A 17871-nucleotide genomic window follows, 5' to 3' on the forward strand; every position below is an offset into this window, starting at 1 on the left:
CGCAATCTCAGCCGCGACCGCGGCTGCGAGGCGGGACGCCGGCGCCCCGATGCCCGCGGACGGCGAGAAGACGACGGCGCCGCCGCCAAGTCCAAGCTCGCCACCCACGTCGATCGGATCAAGCGGGTCGTCCGTGGAGAGTCCACCGGTACTCCTCGAGCTCCTCGATTCCGCGCGCGCGCTTCGTTTTCCTCTGGCCAATTTCTGCTTATGTCAATTTGAGGGAATTCGAGGCTAGTGATTCGATTTGATAGCTGGAATTTCAGCTGATTCGGTCTGTTATTCTCGTGTGGAACCGTTTTAGATGCGGATAAAAGAGAGAAAATCCTTGTAGAGTTGGGTAGATTTGCGAACGTGCTTTGGGGGAAGATTTAATCCCAGTTTTATCGCATGAGACGTGTGTAGGGCGTTTTCTGTTGTCGCTGGAAGTTCAAAGACGTCCTTTGGACGGGCTGACTGTCGAAATCCTAGCAGAACTTCCACTGAAGCCGTAGAAAAAGCGAACTGAGGATGAAATTATGATTGTGTTTGGTCAAATCGAAGGTTGGCGACGTGAGTTTAGGACATATCACTGATGGGTTCATTCCTTTTGTTCTTTCCTGGAAATTCAAGGGAGGAGAATTTATGGAGATGAAATATCTTTAGTAGTGAGGTGACACCTTGGTTGATGCGTTTATAATAGTAAAAAGCGTAAAGTTTTGGCAGATGGAAGTATCAGCAAGCTTTGTGTCCTGTTGACACTGTTATGAGGACATATGAGCAATTTTGGATCCACAAATAGTCTTTGATACAATTTGATTAGGCAAAATAGTTTTCCAGAGTGGACCAGGTTCTTTGAGTCATTGGTTGATATGGTTTCACTGGTTCAAAGGCCTCCGCCCAAAGAGCTGCCAAGTAAATTTTCTTTTGTTAGAAAATGGTTTCAAAGGGGAAGAATTCTCAGTGCCTTATTTATATTGTTATTATTTTCCCCCGTTTTTTTTTTTTTTTTTTTTGGGGGTTAGGCTGTTGAACTTAATATGGTAATGTAATAACTCGAGTCCCTAACTTATTAGATGGTTGGGAGAAGTGCTGGGAGCAAGGATTGACCCTTGGGATTTGGAAACCGACCCCAATACTTCAGCAGCTTCACCAGATGGGTGCTCTTCCAAAAGGCAGGGCTCTTGTTCCTGGATGTGGCACGGTAAGGTGGTACCATCACTTTGATTATTTGAGCAACCTATGAGATCCAAAGCAAAAAAACTGCTGTTTTGGCCTTACAAAGTTCCTTGGTTATGGCAGGGCTATGATGTATCTATAGCCTGTCCTGAACGCTATGTTGTGGGAATAGACATATCAGAAATCGCCCTAAATAGAGCAGTACATGTAAGAACACTTGGGCTCAAATTTATGCATCATGGTGGTGACTGGGCATCACATTGCATCCTTGCTTGCTTTTGGGTGTGGAGTATCTCTTCTTTTTGTATATAGCACATGGGCTCCACAGCGATGGACAACCTACCAATCTGAAATAATTTGAATTTGTTAAAGTTATTCAAGCACGATTTCTTCGATTATGAGTATATATTGTGTTTTACTTGCTTTCCTGTATGTAGCAACTTATTTCATTATCCTGTGAAGGTGATGATCTGACACTTTCCGTTTCTTTTGCTCCAAGTTGCCTTTGTTAGAATATAAATTTCTATGGCTACTATCAGCAGAAAGTGCTTGGGACCAGAAATCATGCATTTACTTCTTTAGTAGTGCCAGTTCAAGGGCATATCTGTTGCATAATATTGTCATGTAATTATTACTTATAATACCATGACATGCTAAAGAACCAAGAGATTGTTGCTTAAGCTGCTTGCTATTAATGTCAGTTCACCAGTAGATAGACATTAACATAGAATCATTTGAGTGGAGCATTATCTCTTCTATGTTTTCTCATATAAAATTTGGTACCATAGTACCATTTAGTTTATCATATTATCCATATATTTTAGTGAATTAGCTCTTTCATGCTCGGTTGATTTATTTAGTAGGCAATCATATAGCATGCCAACCTCTAATTATATTCTTGAGACTACTGCAGGATGCCATTAAATAGTAAAGTGAAGCTCTTGTACCATAATATGCTTTGTGTGTTGTTTCTCTTCAATTAGCGTTGCCACGAGCTTGAAAGCTGATGTGGTCTGGTACTTAAATTTGTGTTCAATAGTGAGATGTTTGCTTAGCTGATTCTCTTACCCAAAGTCTCATTCAACATCTTATATGAGGCAGCTGTTCTCTTCATCACCAAATGCAAATCATTTCATCTTCCTGAAGGAGGATTTCTTCACTTGGCATCCGACAGAGCTCTTTGATCTTATTTTTGATTATACGTAAGGCAAATTAAGCCATTTGTGTTCTTTCCATCTTCTTCGATTTGTGTGAGGAAATTAATGGAGATCAGATATTTCTTTTTCCTGCAATGAGCAGGTTCTTTTGTGCAATTGAGCCGGAAATGAGAGTAGCATGGGCAGAGCAAATGAGTGGATTATTGAGACCAGATGGCGAGCTCATCACCCCTGATGTTTCCGGTTCTAATTTTTACTCTCTAATAGGCTTTTCTTATTCCTTTCTATTGATGCTTCTTTTTTCGCAATCGAACAGAATTACTTTGACTGTGTAAATTGGTCTCTGCGTGGACTTGGGAAATTTGCAAATGCTAATAAGGTTCACATTACTGTTGTGATGGCTGAAGATGTGAAAAAATAATAGCACATTTCACTTTGCTGTTTTATATATTATTTATTTATTTATTTATTTTATCCCTCCTTTTCCTCTCTTTCTTTTTCCTTCTTTTCATAGAAAGAAGTTTTCAGCCTTTTCTAAAGCTGACCAGGTTTCTGAGATTAATCTCTAGTTCTTTGCTGATTGTAGGATGCTTCATGATAGTTCTTCGAAAATCCAATGATTATAATTGATTGTTGAAGAATATTTCAGACTAGATCAATACATCTTATGTTTCTTGGGTGGTTGTGCAGATCAGCGATCACATTGGTGGACCTCCTTATAAAGTGTCGATATCAGAGTAAGCACTCATTATTTAATTTGGTTTAGATATCAGTGTAGTTTATACATGTGTCATGAGCAGAACGCTGCATAATATAAGCTATAGTTATGGCTGCAAAATAGGCTAATTTGTATTTGTACAGTTATGAGGAGGTATTGTGTCCTATGGCCTAAGCTATCTCCATTATGGATAATGAACTGGCTGTTGGACCCCGCAAGGTATGTCTATGTGGTTGCCTCTATTCTTGATATGTAGTTATTCTATGAGATGCACCATTGGTATTTGTTGTATTCCTGCCTTTGTAATGTTGCGAGACATTCTAAGTCGATTCCTGACGGATACTTGATAGAATTGGAAAAGCTCACATTGAACAAATAGGGACAAACAGGACTGAAACCTTACACCCACCATTTGAGAACTCTTTACTTCAAATAGGCTAGGTCAATCTTGTTAAGCTGTCTAAGGTGGGTCAAACAGTGTAGTAGTGTTGCTGGTGGTGATATCCTTTCACTGGTTTATTGCCTAGACTTTCATTAACTGGTGAAGCGTTACCAAAACTGTCGAATGCTTGTTGGCAGTGCATCTCTTCCTGTTGCATACAGAAGAGGGAAAAGGTTGCTGTCTTATCATGTTTGTCAGGATGTGGGCTCATATATCAAAGAGCTCTAACATGACTTCTCTGTTTCCCAGGGAAAGGAAAGATTGGAAGGTGGAGGAAGATAAGAGTCAACTCTTTGATGTGATATCTACAGCATTTTCAATCCTCCAATCTTGTCATACATCAATCAGAAACTACAAGTAAAAAGTAGAAGTTGGGAGGCAAATTTGCTTTCCCTCTTTCCCCTCATTTCTCCTTCAGTCTTTTCAAATGGTGGCACTTATATATGTATAGATACTCTGGACTTAATCACTGAGCATGCCGACTGATTCAGCTCGAAAAATAAGCTGGATGCTCGGGTGCATGCTTGCTTTGTAGAAAAGCACTTCCCAAAGTTGATTACAAGAAGGAGCAAGACCTGACTGTATCCTCTTAACTTAAAAATTTTTACAGTTCTACCTTGAAGTTTGATGTCAATTTGACTTCTTCCGACCACCGAAAATTCCATCAATGCAATTGTTCGCGTAAGATTTAAGCGTTTACTGATTCGCAACAACAGCATCAAGCAAGGTTTTATTGTTGAAGCCATTGTTCCGTATTATTCATTCAAATGTATAGTCTACGAGCTGCCAAGTGCGCGTCCTGACTAGTCTAATGTCGTAAATCATTCCACATCGAGAGAGAAAGATAGGCCTGTCCCAATTGAAAAGAGGTGGACGATTGACTTTCTACTGTTACAATCGTCGTGTGGTCAGACCTTTTAGAGATTGCAGGCGATCCCATAAGGTGATGAACTGATGACATCGCCGATTAGTAATCTTCAGGATAGGAGGCTGGACTAGTCTGGGATTTGAACCTCAGAGAGCTGACCTTTTTTTTTTTTTTTTTTTTTTATCTGTCCCTCTAGTTTGACAATCGAATTGACTTTGTGAAATTTTCCCCTTATTTTTCTCATTTTGGTGAACCACCTTTGCGAAAAATTTCCAGCACGATGTGCGCGGAGTCTTGTCCTGGGGAAAGTAAAGGGAGATTGAACTGGCATTTTCATTGACAAATTTTCGCGGGAAAAGCCGCACGAACGACGTCACACGTGTGGCCACGATAACTACCAACGAACTGAAACTGTCTCTGTCTCTGTCTCTATCTCTTTCTCTCTCTCTGTCTCGCTCCCCCTGCTTCGTCTTCATTCTTGTCCCTTCGCTTCCGTCATCCTCGCCTCTCTTCTCGCTCTTCACTCCCATTCCCATCCTTCACTTTCTCTCTCTCTTCTATTAGCCGCAACCGAATTACTCTGTCAAAGAAATCACATGAAATGGAGGGCGAGATAATGGAAGACGATGACAGGGACGCGATCGCTTCCCTGAGCTCCGTCCCTCCGCCGCGCAAGATCCACTCCTACAGCCACCAGCTCCGCACCCTTGTCCCAGAAGAAGTGCCGCCAGATCCGCAAGCACAGCCTCGACGACGACTGCATCCCCTCCAGTATCGACAAGTTCTACACCAATCACTCCTCCTCCGATGACGACGACGATGCGGATGACTTCTTCCTTACTCCTCCACCGCCTCCCAGGTGGTGACGACTCTGATTATGTTTCTCACATGGTGGGCTCCCTGGCAATGCCTCCGCCAGGAGGATCTCTATCCCATGCCGGAGTTCGTCGCGAGTGGCGGCGGAGCAGGGATCTTCCGTGTGCCGCCGCGCTCAGCTGTGCATCTGAGCCGGCCTCCGTGTCTGGAGCTGAGGCCGCATCCTGAAGGAGACTCAGGTGGGTAAGTTCCTCAGGAACATTGCTTGTACGGATACGCAGCTTTGGGCTGGCCAGAGAACGGAGTGCGGGTTTGGGATCTCGAGAAGGTGTTTGAGGTTGGGTCAGGGCTCGGGGGTAGGACCCGGAGAGGTGATGAGGATGCCGTGCCGTTTCATGAGTCGGTGACGACGTCACCCACCATGTGTATGATGGTTGACTCTGGGAATAGGCTGGTGGACTGGTCATAAGGATGGGAAGATCAGATCCTGGAAGATGGACCAGCCCTTGGAGCCGGATGCTCCTTTCAAGGAAGGCTTGTCGTGGCAGGCGCATCGCGGTCCAGTGCTTCCATGGTCAGGACTTCTTATGGTAAGAGACCGTGATTGAATGATTCGGCCAGCGTACCTGTTCTTTGTGTGGCACTGCTTGTTGTCTTAGTTTTGCATGCTTTTACTTTGGCCTAGAGCAAACTTGCCAATTAATAATGTGCGCTTTGGTTCTGAGTCCGTGCTTGATATTCACATTTCACTTGATAATATAGGACATTAGAAGCTCACTTGGATATCCGCCCAACCCTTTCCAATCAAGACAACGAGACCGTAATGGTCACCCTTTAATTATTTTTGTCTTCTTGATTTTCAAGTTCAGTTTGAATGTGCTTGATTAATTTCCGGGCCAAAGCGGTCGCTCATAAAGGTTGACAATGTAGTTATGCAGCATCTGGATGACCGTGAATATTCATTTTTAGGTTATTAACCATATTATGCGCGTGGCACATCTCTGGCAGTTCAAGTTGGTTGTTTCCACGAAAATATCCCACGTTACTTGTTTATGGGGTGTTATATTCATGTGGTCCCCCTTCCAGTTTATCCTTTACATGATATAAATTACCGGATTCCGTAGATTCATTCCTTGTGAGGCTCCTTGTTTGTCATTTCCAAGTCTCCTTCTTAGTCTAGTTTCCTCTAGGAAGAAAGCCTTATAATAATATCTTGCATTGCTTGTCCGTTGGGTTTCAATATGCCTTATATTCATGTAGGCTCGCTCACGCATCAGCTTAAGTCTTTAATTAGGACATTCAAACAGTTTCCGGACTTGATTTTGTGAACACGTATGAATTCTAGGAACTATTTCAGTGAAATAGAGCAGGCATGATTGACGGAACTTGCTCGTGACATGGGGATGAAGTAGGCCAATGTGAGGGTCATGTTCAACTGCCAAGTTGAAGGCTTGTTTTATGAATTGTATTCATCTATGATTCCAGTCCTCAAGTGACTGCAGCATGTGCTTGCTCCAAAGTTTTTGTAATGTTTAAACTAAAAATGGTTGAATGCTCTACTGCTTTACCGTCCTGTTGTTATTTCAGAGTACTCTTGCTCTTGAAGGACTATCTACATGACCAGGAATGGACGTTTTGCTGTTGTAATGATTTCTGCCTGTATCTGCATTTGTACTGTTACTATGCATTAGAATTTGAAACTTGGGTACTGACCTAGTAATGTTGATTCCTACAGGTGATCTTTGGACTGGATTCGAAGGTGGCGTTATTAAAATATGGCCATGGGAAACCATTGAAAAATCTCTCTCTCTATCACCAGAGGAAAAACACATGGCTGCTCACTGGTGGAGAGATCATTCATTGACCTGAAGAGCCAAGTCACCGTCAATGGTGTTTGTAGCATTTCTTCTTCGGATGTGAAGTGCTTAGCAGCAGATAATGTTAGGGAAAAGTTTGGGCTGTGGGATCACTCTCGTTTTCAAAATGGTATTGTCTTGAGACATCTCTTCTTTGGGACTGGCCTAGTATCTATCTTATGAAAATCTCTTTTATAACTTGTTGACAAGTAAAATTTACATGAAATTGCTCAAGAGAAAAAGGTAGCAGTCAATTGTCAAACTTAGTTCCTGATTCTAGTTGAGCATGCTGTCCGATTAAAATCTATTGGTTCATTCTAGATCAATCTTCTTATTCAACATTTTTAGGCTTTCTAGAAGTAATTTCTGCGGATGATGTTGATATCTTTCCAATTGTCTGTTGTTTAACTGCAAGATGAATTGGTGGGAAATCTGATTCTAGCTCAGCTTTTTATTTGGATCTTGTACTGGAAAAAAGTGTTTTGCTTTATTCTCTTAAATATGCATATATTTTATTTGGTAGCTATTGATTTAAAAGTTGAATTTAATGCTAGCTGGTATCCAATTCCCAATATGTATTTTTGGGGCTTCCGGATGTATGCAGCCAGAAGTTTCACATGTAGCAATTTAAGAATGATTGGGACACTCAAACGGGATATGTAACTTGAGCATTTCAGCATATGAAGGCTAGTATCATATTTGTGAAAGATAACATAGAGATGATTGGTGCAAAATCATTTCAAGGACAGTCTTCTTGTTTATGAAGATACTTGGTCTCAACATGGTAATTGTTTGCAGGAATGCTAATGACAATCTTCTTCCTTTTGAAGATACTTAGTTTCAACATGGTTGTTTGCAGGAATGCTCGCACAAAGGCTTTGAAATGTTTTAACATAGAGGTCAGATCGGGGAGCCGGATTGATGTTGCCTTCAGCGGCAGATCAAGCGGTGGAAGATGAAATGAAAGTTAAATTTGTCTCTACATCGAAAAGGAGAAATCTCAGGGCTCTAGTTTTTGCAGCGCGATCTCGTAATGCCATAATGGGAGCTGCTGATGCAGTTCGTCGAGTGGCTACAAAGGGTGCTGGGGCGTTTACGGAAGAAAATACCAAGAAAACAGAAGCAATTGTTCAGACTGCCGATGGAATGATTTGGACTGGATGCTCAAACGGGCTACTGGTGCAGTGGGATGGACGTGGAAACCGTTTGCAAGATTTTAATCACCATGCTTGTGCAGTTCTATGCTTCTGTACTCTTGGAACACGAATTTATATAGGCTATATCAGTGGATTAATCCAGGTCTTGGACCTCGAGGGAAATGTAATTGCTGGGTGGATTGCTCACAGCAGCCCGGTGATAAAATTGGCAGTTGGCAAAAATTATATATATAGCTTAGCCACTCATGGTGGCATACGGGGGTGGAATATAACATCTCCAGGACCTATTGACAACATTATACGGTCAGAATTGTCCACAAAAGAAGAAATATACACAAGACAACACAATGTCAAAATATTAGTTGGCACGTGGAATGTTGGCCAAGGAAGAGCTTCTCAAGAGTCACTTTCATTGTGGATAGGTTCTGCTGCCTCAGATGTTGGAATTGTTGTTATTGGGTGCCAAGAAGTGGAGATGGGTGCCGGGTTTCTAGCGATGTCAGCTGCAAAAGAAACTGTATGATTATTTTGACTTCTATTGATGATTGACGATGGGTCAATCGTGCTATGCTTCAAGGTTCTTTTGTTTCTTGATAGCAAATGTGGAAAATAGACAGGGCCTCATTCTCTAGGACTTATAGGGGAGCCAAGACCTATTGAAATATCCTTTTGATTTTCTGAAATTAGGTTACCCAATAATTCACTCCATCATTTGACACCATCGGCCAATTCACGAATTTGATCAGATCCTTAACGGAGATATCTTTTATTTTCTTTCTTTTCTGCATATATTTCTTAGCAAAATAGTTAATTGCAGTTTTTCTGTTTATATCATCCTCCAGCATTTGATGAAACTCCTAAGTTAATTTCTAAAATGGCCCCTCTCAATCATATATGCATCTCTAGTTAATTTTGAAGATATGTTTTCTTTGCTCCATCTTTTCCTTCCTCATCCTCTTGCTGCTTGGCACTTGAGTTCATGCATGTTCAAGCATGTGTTTGATGTATACTTGCCGTTGATTTTTTTTTTTTTTAAGATGAGTTCTCACACAGTCTGGCCATTTTAGAGTGAGGCTTGAAGGGAGTTCAATTGGACATTGGTGGCTGGATACTATCGGGAAGACTTGGATGAAGGAAATACCTTTGAGCGTATGGGGTCTAGGCAGTTGGCTGGGTTGCTCATAGCTATCTGGTGAGTCCTTGGATAACTGTGATTGCGTGTTTATGGGTCAATGATTAGGCATTTTTCCGATTTGAAATACCCATAATCTGTTTGCAAATCCACAGGACTATAAATTTGACTTCACCTTCATTGATGTCCCTTAGTTTATAGCCCTCATGCCGTATCTCTGGTTTTGTTATGTTGATATTTTGTGTATGCAACCGCTGGTCTTACTTTTTAACTTCCAGAGGGGCCAACATCCAATATCCTAACCCCAGATATATTCCCATTCATCCTAGGGTCTCTTACATCCTTTTCGCTGTACTTGGTACAGGGTTGAAAGAATCTCAGAACGCACGTTGGAGATGTTGATGTTGCAGCAGTTGCGTGTGGCTTTGAGTCGTGCAATTGGTAATAGGTTTGTCCCATTCCTCCATAAACCTCCTAGTTTATTTGAAGTTAGAGTTTATCATGTTTGCAGAAGCAGGCTTGGATAATTGTAAACTTGGAGTTTGTGTAGTCTTTAAAGCCCTCCTACCTGACATTCACTGATATGACTGTGGCTGGTTGACCAGGGCGGTGTAGGCTTGAGATCCGTGTCTATGATCGGATTATATGCTGTGAACTGTCACTTGGCAGCACATTTGGAAGCTGTCAATCGGCGGAATGCTGATTTTGATCACATCTACCGAAACTATGGCATTCAGCCGATCATATAATGTACTCAATGCTGCAGCTGGTATGGTCCCATACCTGATTTTGTCTTGCTATCTTGCCTTGTGCATATATTCATTTGCTACTCTATTCTTCTGGCTTGCCATTTGTGCTTTCTGTTGCAGCTGGCGTCTCCTCTTCAGCACAGATGCCTGCAGTATGAGTGTGAGTAGTTCTTTCAATCAATTACTCTCGCTAGCATTTCTTGCCCTTGTGCTCCTCCTGCCACTCAAATATATACATTTAGATTTATTATGTTGAAGTAACAAGGACTGGTGTTTCACAGAACAGTCACAACTCTGAGGAGGCAGACCTGATCATCTCACAGGCAGATATGGTGGTGTTTTCTTGGTGATTTCAACTATAGGCTATTTGGTATATCTTATGATGAGCAAGGGACTTTGTTTCCAGAGAAGCTTTGATTGGCTTAGAAAGGATCAACTGAGAGCAGAAATGAAGGCAGGGAAAGTATTCCAAGGAATGCGTGAGGCACTCATCAGATTTCCTCCAACTTACAAGTTTGAACGTCACCAAGCAGGTTTAGGAGGTAAAGAATTAATAATCTAGGATCTTAGCTTCTTGCCGTATTGCAAAGTCCATGGAACCAAATAGCTTACTGAAGATTCCCCAAAATTTTGTGCCTGCTTTTTTAATTGGTTCTTGTTTTGTTACCGGTATTGAAGGCAGTTGCTTTTCTGTATCAGGATATGATTCTGGGAAAAGAAGCGCGCATTCTGCTTGGTGTGACAGAATCATCTATCGTGACAACCGGTCCTCTTCAGTGTCAGAATGCAGCTTGGAGTGTCCCATTGTCACATCTATATTACAGTATGTGCCACTTCATCTGTGCCCACTTAAATTTGGGGGAATTCAGCATAAAATTAATGCTGTTTCTTTTTTGAAGGTATGAAGGCTTGTATGGATGTGACTGACAGTGATCACAAACCTGTACGCTGTAAGTTCAGTGCTGAAATTGCTCATGCTGATCGATCAGTTAGGAGACAAGAGTTTGGGAATATAGTGAAATCAAATGAAAACATCAGGACCATGCTAGCAAAATCGTGTTCCGAGGAAACTGTTGTGAGCACTGACAGCATACTTCTGAAGAGAACCAGGACACTTTCATTTTAAATCACCAACAGATGTGTCGATGACAAAAGCCGTGTTTAGATTTATTTGTGAAGGTCGGTCTGCTTTGAAGGACGATGCTCATCCATCAGATCAACGTCCAAGAGGTTCCTTGGCTTCCCACGATGGCGAGTATCGTTTCTCTGCATAGGCCGGATGAAAAGAATGACAGTTAAATATCAGTATCAAGAAGCCTTTTCTAATCAATCATACTGTAGTTACCAATTAAGCCAAGGATTAGCCGTCTAATTAAATGAACTACCTTTGGCAGCAGCCTGACCCCATTGGTCCCCAGGACAACTTAGCAGTAGGAGGTGTTCCATTTTCACTAGATTGTGCCATCTAGCAGCATTCATCTGATAGTTGATTCCAACACTTCCCATGTTCTCCGTCATCTCCTGGAGGAATTAGGGTTGTATCGTGCCATAACATCCGTGGTCCCTTCAGAATTATGCGCTTAGTTTAGGGATGTTTTAACTGTATCAACTAAAGTTTTCCAAGACATTATTATAGCCAGGTATATCTACAGTAAAATCTTTGTGCATCAATCTAAAAAAACAATGCAAAGCATGCTTCTATATATTGGCAAACTCAATTTATGGGTCTTTTCTTCTTAAGGGATCCATTTGATTTCTGATGGAAAGGACACTATAAGTGATTCAGGTTATCAGGAGAATATTTGTTTTTGTATTCCTAGCAAATTCTTTCGCTACTATTCATGAATATCATTCCTGCATATTTCGTAGATACATATCTACCAACTGAAGTGGGGGCAATCTTGTGTCATATTGCAATATAGGTGACACCAGCTGGTGGCATAATAAAACCTGAACAATTTGTGGAGGTTTCCAGTCCACCATGAAGAATTGCATACACTAGAGGACTTGGTTGAGGGTATACCACAGAACTGGTGGTCTGAAGATACCCAGGATAAGGGAAGTGATTTTAAAGTTGATGATCAGGAAGTCGCCCACGAAACATGGAGCCACAAGATCCGGGTGCGTCACTGCTATTCATCAAGATGCTTCATGTGGACTCAAAGTTGGACGGTTCCAGAAAAAGCCAAGGTGGTTCAGTTTACCTGCTGAACATCGGCAGCACAGCAATTCTACTGACATTGACAACTTCGAGGTCGCACAACCCTTGAATGCTCAAGAGGGAATGAGATATTTTTGGGACCTTATGCGTCCTTACCAGCTGCACATTTATTCTGATGCTGAAGGTTTCCTCAGATTCATGCAGAGGAAATATCCGGATGTAAATACTTGGCTTCTTGCTTCTGGGAGCAGGTTCAAATTCTTTTACCATGCTTTCAGATGTTTCTTCAACTAGATTGGTCATCTTCTATTCTTTAACTAATGACATGTTAGTCAAGGCTGTACAATTTTGTTGGCAAAATAGCTCTTTTTTCTTTTACCATAGAGGTGGAAATTTGGAAAGTAATCGGGAAGATTTTGGGTGCATGGTGATATTGTTTGTGTATAATTCCTGGGGAGATGCAAAATCTTTCCTCAAATATAAGGGAATGACTTATTGAGGTTCCATGATGTATCTTGTTCTGTACAGAGCATATTCTATCAGTAAATTGTGCATTTTCAGCTTTAGCCAGAAGAAGTTCTGGTTACCTGCTGAAAGATTAAGTCAGGAGTGACAAAATGCTTAAAGTCAGTGGAAGTTGAAGTTTTTGTTTTGCAGTGGTTGCTTTTCCGATTGAACAATGGGCATTATGAAAGAAAAAAAATGAAACGTGCTTATTTACATATAAACTAGCATGAAATTAAAAAAAAAAAAAACTTCAACTCTTGACCGAGAAAGAAATTTATCAAATTCGAAACAACTACCGGCACAACTATTCCTCTGCTGCTGCCTCAGCATTCTTACAGTAAGAAGTGGCTTGTGCAGTAATAGTACTTGAGTTCTATGTTCTGTAATGCAATGCCTGAGCACGGATTTGTTGGGCTACAGACGAAGTTCATAGCAACTGGTGTGGCCGGTTCCTTTGATGTTCTTGTATGTAACTCAGCTAATCTTCACACCTGAATTCTGCAAGAAGAACCAAACGAAGCAAAAAACGAAAGGAAATATAAGTCACGTAGGTTGATGATGGTTTTGTTCAGAATCGCGGTCAACCAAATTTCATCAATACAAATGAAGATTTTCTTTGATGAAGATCTGCTGAAGGAGTTAAGCAAGTACTGATTAGGGCAATTTGTGTTGCTTGGACAGTAATTTTTGGTCTATATGATGGGGTTAAACACATTTTCATCATGATGTTCCTGAAGAAATGGTTCTAGCAAATCCAGTGCTTGGCTTTCCCATGATTTGATCCTCACTCCATTCGAGTTCCTGTGAAAACTGCACCTGTTACTGTCACATTCTCAACTCCTTCTTCATTCGCATTCTCTGCCAGACTTCAACACTGCATTTTGTTTCAATTCCGCACGTTATTTAGCGATATAGTTAATATAAAACAACAGGACAGTTAAAGAGAAATTTAGTGGATCAGTTGGGCTACTGATTTTAGGATTGGATAGTATGCAGTTACCCGAAGTCGCGAACACGAGAATGTCGAACCACATTGTATAGAATACAGTAAATTAGAGATATCCTCAGTCCGTATGGAGGTCAACTATTATACGGAGAAATCAAATCTATGATAATGCTAAATAAAACCACTCCATACTGAAAACTTGACAGGAATCAAAAGTATATCCAATCTCTCTTCAATTGTAAATGATTTATTTGTGTACCTGATGCCGTGCCCGGGCCACACGCAACACGCTGGATCCAGACATTCTTGGAGCCTGGACCAATGGAGATACAGTCGTCACCGGTCATGAAGGAGGAGGAGGCAATGGTTACTCCAGTGGAAGAACTGAATGCCGTGATGGGGCTTTGCGATGGTGCTCTTATCTTCGTTCTGGATAAGCACATTCACGCAGTTGTCAATCGCGATGTGATATTCTGGCTGTTCATGGATGTTATACCTGATCACGACATTGCTCGACCCTTCAACGATATTGACTGCCCAAAAAAAGACATGAAAACGAGCAATATGATTATCCTGTGTCATTTGGGCAGCTGATTGACTATAACTGCAATATGTCCAAAAATCACCAAGCAGTTCAGGAGGTGGCTACCTTCATAGCCATATGATGATTGTCATTCGTCAAACAATGAGGCCGATATGTCAATCACGCTATGTACTAGCAAGCGCAACAGCCGAATAATAAAAGAAAAGAAACTCAATCAAACGAAAATCGGTCACTATATAATATACACACGATGCATGCGCAAGTTAATCTCACAAAGTTAGTAGAACTCACCCTAGCTCCCGGGGCAACTCTTGCCAGAACTCTTGCAAGCCCAGTAACCAGAACCTCGTGCATTAAGAGTCCCTCCATGAACCGTAACCCTCGTTACCTTATTGAACAATATCCAATACCCGAATTCCCCAAACTCCAGTAATTTGACGGAGCTATTAGAGTCCCCGCGATTAGAAACAAGATCCTATTCTTGCACGGTCCAGTGAACACCACCGGATTCAGCACGAAGTTTCCTGCGGGACATAGACGTGGCCGGCAGCGAGCCACAGGCCGACGACCACGCTCTTTGGAATGCCATGGTGGAGTCAGTCCTCCCGTCCGCCTTCGCCCCGTAGCTCAGCACATTATACGAGGCTGCTTCCGATTGTTTTAGAGATGTGGCCACAATGAGAAAAGAATGATACTAGAGAAGCCATGAATTTATGGAGCTATTAATCACGAGGAACATTTGCCATTTTCTTGGAGTTCTGATGGGAAGTGTCAACGACGGGTTGGAAGAAGAGGAGGAGGCTATATAAACCCTACGGCGTGGCATATTATAAGATGCGTCTTCACATGTTAACATGATAATTTCGCATTATTTTTATAAATTTCTATATTTCCGTTTTCTGTTGCATGTATATGATGAGTAGAATGCAAGTGAATTAGATGCTACGCTCACGTTATCACGTACTCGACGTAATTGCATGCGACGTACGGTGGTTCTGTGCTGTCTTTTCTTGCATATATTATGCTTTGAGGAAGTCCATGTGAGTGAGCTGTACCAAATAACATGGCTAGGACCAAGTTTGTGGCCCGAGCATCCACGGTCGAAGGCAAGAACGTACGCGAACTTGGAGAAGCACTTCATGGAGGAGACGTCCTATTAAGTTGCATATTGTTCAGGAATTACCATCACAAGGCGTCACAGATTATAAGTCAATAGACATGATGATGTCGAATACATTTTGTATCTTCAAGCTTCCATGCCTAGCACTTGATAAGAGGACAAAACTCCGGTATGCACCCGATACATGTTCGATGTGGGGATTTGCAGAAATCAAAGATATAGAAAGAAGTGAATCCCCATATACAGAAGGGTTGAGAAATGGACATCGGCATGCTTGTCCTAGCACCGTACGAGAGTCAAGTGCGCCGTGGTTTGTTCTGGAAGTTTTAAGTCATCGGAGAACGATGGAGGACACGTGGTATCTCTGGTCCTGGAGACAAGGAAGACAACTGTGTTTTGTGGTTGCTTAGCATCGGAGGTTGCTTAGCGTCTGAGTTTCTTAATGCATGACATCGCCAGTGAATTTAATGCACATGTTCTGGTGTTCCTTTGACGATGAGTCACACAGAGATGAGCATACTTATGTGTAGTTAGACGTTCATGTCCATATAGAGGAAGGCCATGTGAGACCTGAAGAGACTCCGGAGAAGATTAAGGAGCGCGAATCTTTGCAACCGTACGGGCCACTACTTAAAATACAGCCTTTATTACATCAATATTTGCCTAACAAAACTTAAAACCAGATTGATCTCCTATTGATAGGGAAATAAAATTTATTTGTGGCTTATTTAATGCCAGAGCAACGTTCACATCGAAGGATTGAATGATTCGATTTGCTAATAAATTTGCACATAGATTTTCTTCCCTAAAAGACAGCCCTTTTAGCTAAAAGGGGGTGATTAATCAAAGCAAGGAAACATCTTATCAACCTCAAAAATAGGATAAGACATGAGTTAAAGTCCGATTGGATGGCCTAAACATGAATTGTTTGCACTTGGAGGCGTGTGAAATCAAACCCTTTGTTGTGTGTGTATTCCACAAAAATATTAGTCTTTTCCTCAACCGATACCTGAATAGATTGTAGTTGGCAGTCGTGAGACACAATTTTGACTTAAACAAATAGCCCGTGGTGGAACTGCCCACTCCGGAGGCACCGGTTCAGTTCCATAAAACTGGAATTAGTAAATTTCAATCCGGCTCTTAGTTCTAGGTGTAGAATCACTCACTCGAGTTTGATTAATTTTTTATTTAATTTTTAATTATTTTATTTCTTAAAACTATGTAAAAAAAAAAAAAAAAAAAAAACCTAATCTATCTCCCATTTCAGAATTCACTCGCACAAATAGGCACGCACGGCTCCTATTTCACTTGCACACGTAAGGAAGATGACAAGAAAAAAAATCAAAATACAACGGTGTTTGCTCATTCCAACCAAATTAAAAAAATCTTTGTAAAGCCTACAATGTTACACATAACGCATTGATTATAGAATGTCTTGATTATCAATAACATCTTCAATTGCGTCTTGAACATTGACAAATTAAAAAAAAAACTAAACATGCCACTAGTTCCACTGGCTTAATCAAGAACTAAACCGGACTGGTTGGTTTGGTCTAGTTTGGTTTTAGGAGGCATCCGTTTAGTTCCCAATTCCAGAAACAAGGAATCAGAGGCGATTTTCAGTTCCTGTGCGGGAGTCAACCTCCTCTTTACAGCTCAATTCAAAACATTTTTTTAATGAGTGGCAAACCCTTAGAGTAACCCTTAAGAGATGCATTGATAGTCCCCGCTCTCCCTTTTACTTTAATAAAAAAATATGTTAATCAAACAGCCACAGTTTTTGAATCCGGATGGACCAGCCGGTTCAACTAGCTTGAACCGGTCGTTTTATCTAATCCAATCAAACCAACCAAAACAATTGGTCTAGACTGAATTAAATTCAGTTGGACCGGTGTTCGGTTTCATTTCGGATAATCCGAGGCTCATGGTTATAGCTCAGATACATACGATATCATATGGGCCACTTCTCAGCGAAAGCAAGAAAAAGCCCATTTTTGCCCATGCCAAACCATTTCATAATATGGAAATCCTTTTCCGACTATTATTACAGGAAAAATATTAAACACCATGCGGGGAACCAAGCCGGTTCATGCCTATGCTGGCAAAACGAATGAACTTTGAAGGATCAGTTCAATAGACAATATCCGAAGTATCGGAAATCTGAGAATGCCCATTCATGTCTACGCAAAGTAAGGCTTTACAATCTTTCATATCTGTCTGTATCATCTACTTCAAGCCACAAGCGGGAGAAAATATAAATTCCAAGTGTTGGACAATCCATTTTTCCCCAAAAGCTTCGGCAGTGAGGAGACGGGCTAACAATGCATTTATAACATAACGCCAACGACCAGAAAACAGAGTGAACAAAGAACAAGCAGAAATGGTCAATGCCCCGAGTCTTATTGAGGGGTAAAAGGACTGTGCATGAGGATGCATTTCACTGACACCCATGTTTGTCCTCTTCCATTCCATAATTCAACGTGTCGCTGTGTGACTTTGGGAGCCATGGTCCATGTTGCTTAATAGGGTCTGATTCCTGA

The 17871-nt window shown here is 41.4% G+C and overlaps 2 pseudogenes; both read left to right on the forward strand.

Moving 5' to 3' along the window:
- The first annotated feature begins 1109 nt into the window (after positions 1 to 1109).
- On the forward strand, positions 1110 to 3757 carry LOC120295827 (annotated as a pseudogene).
- Positions 3758 to 4944: 1187 nt separating this feature from the next.
- On the forward strand, positions 4945 to 12323 carry LOC120295828 (annotated as a pseudogene).
- Positions 12324 to 17871: the final 5548 nt, after the last annotated feature.

Source organism: Eucalyptus grandis, chromosome 7 (genome assembly GCF_016545825.1).
Source record: "Eucalyptus grandis isolate ANBG69807.140 chromosome 7, ASM1654582v1, whole genome shotgun sequence".
Lineage (NCBI taxonomy): Eukaryota > Viridiplantae > Streptophyta > Magnoliopsida > Myrtales > Myrtaceae > Eucalyptus > Eucalyptus grandis.